This window comes from Lampetra fluviatilis, chromosome 53, assembly GCF_964198595.1.
Source record: "Lampetra fluviatilis chromosome 53, kcLamFluv1.1, whole genome shotgun sequence".
NCBI classification, from domain to species: domain Eukaryota; kingdom Metazoa; phylum Chordata; class Hyperoartia; order Petromyzontiformes; family Petromyzontidae; genus Lampetra; species Lampetra fluviatilis.
The window spans coordinates 5,978,017-5,985,187 of record NC_136327.1 but is presented as its reverse complement, the minus strand read 5'-3'; the positions used below and the strand labels follow the sequence as shown (position 1 = coordinate 5,985,187).

The window sequence follows — 7,171 nt, the reverse complement described above, 5'->3', positions numbered from 1 at the left end:
ATGATCCAGTCATATTGTTTTGTGGGTGGCTAGCACCACACCCGGGCCGCCTTCGTCTCCCATAGTGGCGATGTTTGCACACCATTTGAGGCCGAGTCGACCTAGGGGGAGGCCCAGGACCGGTTCAGATAATCGCCACTGCTGTTGGTTGGCCGTGAGCGGGAATCGAACTCGGGCGTTCGTTAGCGCAGCGCAGCGCTAACCGCTGCACCACCGCTCCGCGCAAGCCGAGTCCACGTGCATCTCTCTACACACAGCGCGACGTTGTCGGCTGCCGTTGTAGCTTCGCTGCTGGTTGGCATCATCATCATCATCAGCAACAACAACAGCAGCAGCAAGCATCAGCACGTAGCCGTGGACCGCATAGCGGCGGTGCTGCTGCTGCTGATGATGATGATCGTCGCCGGCGGTGGTGGTGGTGGTGCTGCTGCTGTTGTGTGTGGGGGGTGGAGAGGAGAGAGAGGCGGGGCCCGCCCGGCCCGGCCTCGACCCCAAACAAAAGAGGCCGATCGCTGCATTTGTATCCCGCGCCGGGCGAGGCGCATGTGAACGCATGAACGGAGCCGTTCCCACGGCCGCTCCGGGCACAGACGCTCATGCAGCACCGCTCAACGGGACCTCTGTCAAGGCGTGTGTGGTGGGGGGTTGTGGTGGTGGTGGTGGTGGGGGGGGGGGTGGTGGTGGTGGCAGAGATGGGAGGCGAGGGAGAATAGAGAGGGATGAAGGGAGGGAGGTGTGGGGTGGAAAGATGGAGAGATGGACGGGCGGGCGGGCGAGCGATGGGATCAGTGGGTGGTGGTCGTGATGGTGAATATGAGATTGTCCAATAAACGTGGTCACGTTCAGTTATCGTAATATGGTTGTTATTGGTTATTGCTGTGTCAATATCTGGATGGAATTCATGGTGAATATGAAATTGTCAAATCGTGGACACATTCAAGCATATCGTTGTTGGTTAGTGCTGTTCCATTATCTGGCGGTAGTAATGGTGAATACGTAATGTGTCCAATCACAGTCAATCATTCAACGATAATATTATTGTTATGACTGCCCCTTGCTGCGTCATCGTTATCTGTTGATGCAAGGGTATCGTCCAATAGGAATTGCGTTCAATCGCAGCACCATCATCCTCGTCATCGCTGTGAGCGACGGCATTTATCTGGCGGTGTTGGTGGCACATTCTGTTGGTCGTATAATTATGTTGTGTGATGTTGATGATGGTGGTGGCTGGCAAGAATCGCATGCAATCATTATCATTGTCATCATCATTATCATTGTCATCATCACTGTCATCATTATCTGGTGGCAGATAAATACCCTGTATATTTTTTTGTAATGAATTCCAAAAGATGATGATGATGATGATTGAATGTGATTCCTCTGTAACGATGATGATGATGGTATCTGTCCGTCTCGGTGCTCATGAATGATAACGGTGGTGCGGACGTGTGCGATGTTCATTGCGGGTACAATGATTGATCGCTTTGCGTTATTGTGTTTCGTGAATGCCAGATGATAACGATGGCTGAGACACCAATCGTGATTGAGGAATCACATTTAAGCATATTGATATTCACATTATCATCTCACATGGTGGTGGTGGTGGTGCCGCCCGCTTACGGCCAACACCAGTGACGATTATCTGAACCGGGCCTGGGCCTCCCCTAGGTCGACTCAGCCTCAAGTGAGTACCTGGTTCAGTGTGTAAACATAGCACCTAGGGGTTGGTTTTGGCCACCCACCCGCTAGTGTACTGTTCCGGCCTTCGTTGCTGTTTTGCTAACAGCACTTGACCCTACAGTCATCCAGGAGATGGTTGCGTCGTATCATCCAGTGGTATTGTCTCGTGAAATGAATGTCACTTAATAATCACAACTATTGCCGAGGCACAACTGTCATCGTTATGACGCATAGCCCCCATTCTTTATAACATCGGTGGTGGTGGTGGTGATTGTGGTGATGATGACTCATGATGGTGGTGGTATAAGTGGTGGTGTTGAGGATGATGCTGATGATGATCCGAATGATCGTGGGAATATGATGGTGATGATCAGGATAGTGGTGATTGTGTGGTCGTGGTGGTGGTCACGATGTAGGTGGCAGCATCTCTGTAATGGGAATAGACGACTGCTGGGGATTATGATGCTGGTGTTACTGGTCATATTGATGATGATGATACTGGTGATGATGATGATGCTGGAGATGGTGACGCTGGTGATGCTGCTGCTGATGGTGATGCTGGTGATGTTGCTGGTGATGATGATGATGGTGATGATGCTGGTGATGATGATGATGATGCTGGTGATGCTGGTGATGATGATGCTGGTGATGCTGATGATGATGATGGTGGTAATGATGCTGCTGCTGATGGTGATGCTGGTGATGTTGCTGGTGATGATGCTGGTGATGGTGCTGGTGATGGTGGTGCTGGTGATGATGGCGGTGATGGTGGTTGGTGGTGATGAGGGGGGAGGGTTTGGGGTTAAGGGGGTGGGTGGGTGGGTGGGGGGCTCTGGTGACACCACGTGTCTCTCTCTCTCTCTCTCGGCATTGTTCCCGACTTCGCGTCGCCTATTCCTGACACTGCCCGTGAGCCAGAGCCCGGGGTTTTGTTTGGGATGGCCGAAGCGAGTGTGTCTGTGCGCGTGTCTGTGCGTGCCTGTGGGTGTGTGCGCGTGTCTGTGGGTGTGTGCGCGTGTCTGTGTCTGTGCGCGTGTCTGTGCGTGCCTGTGGGTGTGTGCGCGTCTGTGCGCGTGTCTGTGCGTGTGTCTGTGCGCGTGTCTGTGCGTGCCTGTGGGTGTGTGCGCGTGTCTGTGCGCGTGTCTGTCTCTGTGCGTGTGTCTGTGCGTGTGTCTGTGTCTGTGCGTGTGTCTGTGCGTGCCTGTGGGTGTGTGCGCGTGTCTGTGCGCGTGTCTGTCTCTGTGCGTGTGTCTCTGCGTGCCTGTGGGTGTGTGCGCGTGTCTGTGCGTGTGTCTGTGCGTGCCTGTGGGTGTGTGCGCGTGTCTGTGCGCGTGTCTGTGCGTGCCTGTGGGTGTGTGCGCGTGTCTGTGCGCGTGTCTGTGTCTGTGCGCGTGTCTGTGCGTGCCTGTGGGTGTGTGCGCGTGTCTGTGGGTGTGTGCGCGTGTCTGTGCGCGTGTCTGTGCGTGCCTGTGGGTGTGTGCGCGTCTGTGCGCGTGTCTGTGCGTGCCTGTGGGTGTGTGCGCGTGTCTGTGGGTGTGTGCGTGTGTGTGTGCGTGTGTGCGTGTGTGTGTGTGCGTGTGTGTGTGTGTGTGCGCGTGTGTGCGTGTGTGTGTGCGTGTGTGCGTGCGTGCCTGTGGGTGTGTGCGCGTCTGTGCGCGTGTCTGTGCGATCCTGTGCGTGTGTCTGTGCGTGTCTGTGGGTGTGTGCGTGTGTCTGTGCGTGTGTCTGTGCGTGTGTCTGTGCGCTTGTCTGTGCGCTTGTCTGTGCGCGTCTGTGCGCGTGTCTGTGCGTGTGTCTGCGATCCTGTGCGTGTGTCTGTGCGTGCCTGTGGGTGTGTGCGTGTGTCTGCGCGTGTGTCTGTGCGTGTGTCTGTGCGTGTGTTTTTTGTTTGTGTGTGTGTGTGTGGCTGTGTGTGCTCGCTAACAGCACTTCCCCCCTCCCAAAAGTCTGCGAAGGCTATATGGGGGATCTTTGTCGGTGTGTCTGTGCATGTGTGTGGTTGTCTTTGTTTTGTGCCTGTGCGTTTGTGTCTGTGAGCGAGAGAGTGTGCGTGTGTGTGCGTGTGTGTGCGTGTGAGAGCAGTCGTGTGGGGAGCGGCAGTCTGCTGGTTGGCGACCTGCACATCGAACCCGGCGACCCGAGTTCGATTCCCGCTCACGCCACGGCCAGTGGCGATTATCTTAACCGGTCCTAAGCCTCCCCCTGGGGTCGACTTACCCTTAAATGAGTACCCGGTGCCTTGCGAATTGAACACCACCAATGGGGAGACAAAAGCGGCCGGGCGTGGTGTTGGCCATCCACCCCCTCGTATCCTGTGCCGGCCTTCGTTGATGCTCGCTAACAGCACTTGCCCCAACAGCATGTTGAAGGCTATACGGCGGACCATTGTCTTTTGTGTTTGTTTCCCCATATTCTGCCCTCTGTGTGTGTGTGTTTCTCTGAGCCTGACTGCACCACTGGGTGGGTTCCGCAGGATTGGAAGGATTCCCCGATATGTCCTCGTGCTTGGAAGAAGGGGGGGGGGGGCGTACTCTGTGCCAGGAGCGGTCCCAGCAAGGATTATTCTGCATCGCGCACTCGCCACGCAGCACCTTGAGGGAGAGGCTTGCGTAGCCTCGATGTGGCTTCAGACCGTGGCGATCCTGCACGGAAGCCATATTCTCTGTCCGTCTGCTACAGCAGAGGAGCAGAGAATGTTACCAGGACCTACATCTGAGCTTTATTGACCTGGTCAAGGCCTATGATGCCATCAATAGGCCATTGCTCTGGGTTGTTGTTCGTGCTTTCGGAGACCCCAGACTCTCTGCTCACAATCATTAAGGACCTTCACGATGGTTGGCAGGCTCGGGTAAAGCTGCGTTGACGCGAGTCGGAGCCATTCCCTGTTCACCTTGGGGTACGACTGGGATGTCCTCTGGCACCGACATTATTTGACATCTTCTTTGACCGCATAGTTCGAGAAGCTTTCCATGGCTGTACCGGAGGAATTCCATCTGGTGCAGATAGATACAATGGGAGGCTGATCGATGCGGCCAATGGATGGCTCCCTATTGGTCAAGCATGTACGCTGATTATGTGGTAATTGCTGCTCGCTCTGAGAAGCATTTGGAGTCTCTACTGCTGAACCTGAAGTGTGTTGCTAATAGATGGGACATTGCCATCAGTCTCACACAAATACAAAGCGCCTGCCTGGGTCTGTTGTGCCATCGAACACTCCACCCTGTCAACTTCCCGTGAGCGATGGGGCAGTTTGTCGACAGAGTGAAGGAGTTCCCTACCTGAGGCAGTGTGCCTATGACCAGCTCCGGTTGGCAGTGGAAGTCAAGCGGCATTATCTTTTCATTGGCTGCGGTAACGCTGTGTGGAAAGCTACCTTGGCCTGTCGCTCCGGTGCGAAGCTCCGGGTCTTCTTGGCTCCAGTTTTAGCCTCTACCCCCACGATGCTTTGCAAAATGTCGACCCCTTTAAAGGTGCACACCCTCTCTGCTGATTTGAAACATCCTGAGCGAGCGTGTCTGAGCGGGGGCTCTACGCTGCGCTGCAATACACTCGCTGCGAATCTTTGTGGACGGATTGGACATTGAGCTTTAGACGAAGCTACGCAACCGCCCCTTCCTGGGTTCGATTCCCGTTCCAGGTGCCTTTCTGCGTGGATGTCGGTGTGTGTTGTCTCCCCCGATTCCGCGTGGGATTTCTTCCAGGTTCTCCGGTTTCTCCCTCCCATGGCGAACAAAGAACCACCCCCCGCCCGCTCGCTCCCGACATACGATGCAACTGTTATTTATCCAGAACGTCCCAATGCTCAAGAGTGTTCATAATCACCGTTTTTGGGTTTAGATCGCGTTATTTATAAATGTGTCGTAACCCTCCACCACCCGACACGGCCAATCAGTAAAAAAGTGTCACGTTGACAAAAGACAAATAGTTCACTGCTTTAGCCCACCGGTGTGTTGAAGCGTGAAACCACAACATTTACAATCTGGCGAATTTCCCGATGATGCTGGATGCAATAACCAGCGAAACGTCGTACTCAAATTGTAAATGTTGTGGTTTCACGCTTCAACACACCGGTGGGCTAAAGTAGTGAACTATTTGTCTTTTGTCAACGTGACACTTTTTTATTGATTGGCCGTGTCAGGTGGTGGAGGGTTACGACACATTTATAAATAACGCGATCTAAACCCAAAAACGGTGATTATGAATAATATTGGTCGCGAAAGCCTACGTGTTAAACTGCTCAAGAGTGTACCTACAAACAAGGTAGGCCCTGAATAATATCCAGGGCCTACCTTGGCTCCTCCCACCCTCAACCAGTATATATACATGGACTCATCTTCTTGGTTCTTTCGGTAAAGTCACGTAGAAGGGAAGTAATAAAATAATAAAAATAAAACATTTTAAACATAATAAAATCATTCTCACGACGTTTCGGCCACAACGCAAGCAGCCGTCCTCAGGTGGAGAACAGGTCCGTCAAGTAGACAGAGTCTGAATGGCACGCTCCAGGCTTGGAGCGACTCCAACGCAGAAAGGTACCTGGAACGGGAGCGACTCCAAGCCTGGAGCGTGCCATTCAGACTCTGTCTACTTGACGGACCTGTTCTTCACCTGAGGACGGCTGCTTGCGTTGTGGCCGAAACGCCGTGAGAATTGTATTTTAATATGTTTTATTTTTATTATTTTATTACTTCCCTTCTACGTGACTTTACCGAAAGAACCAAGAAGATAAATCCCCACAGTCACGAAAGCTTTAAATAGAAATATACAAGGACTGTTTTCTTGGAATTTCTCTCACTTGATACAGCCATCGTGCTGTGACGGTTGCACATGAAGACGGAAGCTTGTGTTGCCTCCGAAACGTCGTGATTTTTATTTTATTTTTATTTTACTTTTATTAATTTTAATTTTAATTTTTTACCTACGTGACTTTACCGAAAAAACCTAAGAATATACCTACAAACAATGTAATTGGGATGACACGCACGCGCACACAGCAGCGACATTTGCTCCCCCCTTCCCCTACTGCGAAAACATGGCAGGACCCTCTTCAATCCGAGCCTTGAGACTCGGCGAGGCTTTCATCGGTAAACAAACGTGATGATGATGGTAACAATGCACGTTGGACTTCTTTCGCACCGTACGTAGCCAACCGTGCGAATTGGAGGTGCCCGATTAGCCTTGTCTGCTCACGATGAGCAGAAGAGGCCGCGATGGCTAGATGTTGACTACCTCGCCTGGTATACAGAAGGTCGTGGGTTTGATCCCGACCCTGACGCCTGCTGTATATTTGGAGTCTGCGTGTCTCTCTCTCATAATCACGGTGGCTAGGAGATGTTGACTACCTCGCCTGGTATGCAGGAGGTCGTGGGTTCGATCCCGACCCTGACGCCTGCTGCTGTATATTTGGAGTCTGCATGTCTTTCTCTTCATCATCATCATCATCACGGTGGCTAGGATATGTTAACTACCTCGCCTGGTATACAGGAGGTCG

General features: G+C 52.7%; 1 long non-coding RNA gene across 2 annotated transcripts in view; it reads left to right on the top strand.

The window, feature by feature from the left end:
• Positions 1-582: 582 nt before the first annotated feature.
• LOC144949326 (uncharacterized) overlaps positions 583-7,171 on the top strand; it is a 54,967-nt gene continuing 48,378 nt past the window's right edge. Inside the window, exon 1 of one of the 2 annotated variants that reach the window (XR_013640265.1) lies at positions 583-628. This is a non-coding gene — a long non-coding RNA (uncharacterized LOC144949326). Of the gene's footprint in view, positions 629-763; positions 808-7,171 lie in introns of those variants that run through there. The other variant, XR_013640266.1, reaches the window with a different exon arrangement.